The following is a 3,231-nucleotide window of genomic DNA, read 5'->3' as shown; positions in this document are numbered from 1 at the left end:
ACAGAAGAAAGGAAGCAGAAAATGGGTTAAAAGTGTAGTCTAGGTACATTATATGTAGACTAACCCAATATCTTTCTTTGATAAGATAATAAGATAAGATAAGATAAGATATGAACAAAGGAAAAATAATAAATCTTATCAACCTGGACTTTGGTAAAGCATTTGACTTGGTATCACCTAGAAAATTATTAGTTAAACTCAAGAAGATGAGAATTAACATAAGCACTGTAAAATGACAAAGCAAGAAAACTGGGAGTGAAAACTGCTGTGTGAGGTAACAAAATTTGCTAATGGCAAAGTTGGATGATATTTTCAATGGAGAGGAAATCCTACAGGACAAATTATATGATTGTTATGCCCTAATAAGAGACATTGGATGAAATGTAACAGCATACAGTACAGAGACATGTACTGAGAGACTGATAACATTTCTGCTGTAAATTAGAATTTATCCACTATGAAAAACAGAAGAGGAGGAGCATGTGCAGGATGCAGTTATTAAAAAGATAAATGCAGCCTTACATGTAGCAAGCCGTGCATTTTCAAGAAGAGAAAGTAAATATATACAAAACACTGGCTAAAATTCAGCTGAAATATTTGGACATCATTTGGGTTACTGGTGTTCAGCAAGCCTGAACTCATTCTGGAACAGGTACAGAGAAGTAACATCCAGATAATCAGAGGAATAGACAGAGAACATGTCTTGCTGAGCTTGGCAAAATGATTGGTGAGATGGGATCTGATTCCTCTCTGTAAATACATTTGGGGTTTAGGCAGGCAGAGAGGGAAAATAAGCACCAGGGGAGAAGAATCACTCACATTTATAGACAGCGCTTGTGCTAAGAGCAGATGGGCATAAGTTGGATATGAAACAGGGAGAAGGGCTCTCACTGTGAGAGGAGTAATGCTCTCAAACAGCTTCTCAGTAGGAGAAGAGGGGGCAAAAAACCTAACCAGTTTTAAGGTGGATACTGAGTTTGACATTTCTCAGTCACGTTTTTGAGGATATTCTGAGATTGCATTGCCACCACAGAAAGAAGCCACGCCTGGCATAGAAAAAACTCCCGTTGGCTGCCCTGGATTTGCTGCACTGACAGTGAGGTTTTTCCATTTGCAGAGGAAAACTATTCAGCTGTGTAATCTCTGCCTGCTGCGTGTGCATGACCCATTAGGTGCAGAAGATCAGGTGAGCTTGGGTGGGGGTGGCCTTGAGAGAGTTGTCTTTAGGCTCCCTGTTATGCAGACTGAGTTTTTATGTCTGTTATGTACCAATGACTCACACTTCAGAGATAGCTTCCTGGGCTTATGTGAAAAACAAACACGGAGCCTTCATGGGAAAGAGCAGATCCTCCTCATTGCCTGATAAAACAACCATCGTCAGCATCCGCCGGCGTGTGTTATATGGCTCCAGGGCTCTGGAATCTGACAAAGGACCCATTTCTCGGGGCCATTCTGTGTCCCCACACAACAGTGCCACAAAGACAGCCTTGACATCTGAACCTGACAAGTAAAATTTGCTACAGACCACCTGAAATGTCCTTTGGAAGTGAATGCTTCTCTATCCATCTCCATGGAGCAGTGACTGCATGAATCCAGAGGAGAGTTCAGCAGCAGCACAAGTTACCTACTTCCACAGCCAATTAGTGTCACAGATGGATAAGCTAATGCGTGCACTCACAGTCCCAGGCTGTGTCCTCTGCTCTTCACAAGTGCCGCCGTATCCATCTGCCTGCTTGTCCCCTGCCAGTTTCACCCCTGCCAGCTTCTGTGCACCCACCAAATGGTCAGTGCAACTGGAATGTGGAGGCACATAAATCCATCAGTCCAGAGGCCACTGAACTGATACAGTTCCCCTTTGTAATTAAAAGCTTCCACATTAATTTAGATGAAACTGTTACAGTTTGCAATACTTATTTACTGTACAGAAGAGGGGCATTTTCTCTGCCATGCATTAGTTGCAGAAGCCAGTGCTCTGGTAAGTGTGTCCCCTCCATGGGGCCTGAGGACTCACCAGCACAGGAGAGCTTGCAACAAGCAAAGAAATCTCAGGGGTTGGACGGGGCAAGAAGGATGATGGCCCCTCCTCACCCCCACTTTAGATTTTCTTCACAAGGGGAATGTGAGTTAAAGGGAGAAGAGAGTGAAGGGACACAGAGGAAGAAGCAAATCATGGTGAACAAGCAAGAGAATGGAGGAAATGTACCTGGAACCAGAGAAAGGCTCTTGTGCCTTGGCTGTGCTCAAACTGTGCTTCCAGGTAATGCCTCTTCTCGCAGTTCCCATCAGGCTTCACACATGCCCAGGGTCCCAGCTACACCTTCTTTTTCAGCAGCTTCTCCCAGTAATTTTCTCAAAATACTGTTTTTCAGGGGTTTGCCCTTTTTTTTTTCTCTAAGTCCCCAAACACTCACCACCATCAGGACGCACCAAATAGCCAACGAAGCTAACAGCAGGTGAGATGAACATATGTGTACCTCCAGAAACACCCACAGGCTTCTCCAAAGCTGGCAGCCAGCCTCCCTCGATGAATGACAGTGTTAGGCATCTGTGTCCCATGGAGCCAGGAACCCACAGAGCCAAGCCCTGGTGCGAGGGCAGCAGATGTGGTCACTGCTGAGCCTACAGCCCCCTGGTGGGGCAGGGAGCCTGGGCACGGCAGGATGAGAGGAAGCAGGAGTGCAAGGTGGCAAATGTAGCTCTTTGGTTCAAAAATGAGAGAGAAGGACATTTTGAAGAGGAGACAGGGTGTACTAAAAGGCTGAGAGGTAAAATGTGCTCATTTGTAGGGTGTTATGCATGATAAAATCGTGTAGGGGAAATGGACCAACATTCTGATTTGTCCTTTCTTGCAGATAACTTATATTTGATGTCCCATGTTAGGAACTGTGATGTAGTTGATGATTTATCAGCTGAATCTGGCTCTGCAAATGCACTCACCCCTTCCCTGGTGGGCTCCTCGCATGCCGAAAGGATTTAAACCATTACGTGCCTGTGGGGCAGTACAGGTGGGACCTTGTCATGTCTCTCACTGCCCCGAATGGCCCAGCTGTGTCCCACTGTACCCACCCTGCCGAAACCCTCGGGGCTGCCGGTGGACGGGAAGGGCACACCCCACAAGAAGTGCCGGGCTCCCTGCCTTCCCCACGCTGGTCCTCATCCCCGTAAATTTCGGAGAAAGCACCATTTTCCCCATTTCCCCTTCCAGGGCACGATCGCAGGGCAATCCGTCGG

The sequence above is a fragment of the Manacus vitellinus genome, unplaced genomic scaffold, assembly GCF_001715985.3.
Source record: "Manacus vitellinus isolate BGI_N305 unplaced genomic scaffold, ASM171598v3 scaffold_22_pilon, whole genome shotgun sequence".
Lineage (NCBI taxonomy): Eukaryota > Metazoa > Chordata > Aves > Passeriformes > Pipridae > Manacus > Manacus vitellinus.
Note: the sequence above shows the minus strand (reverse complement) of the source record.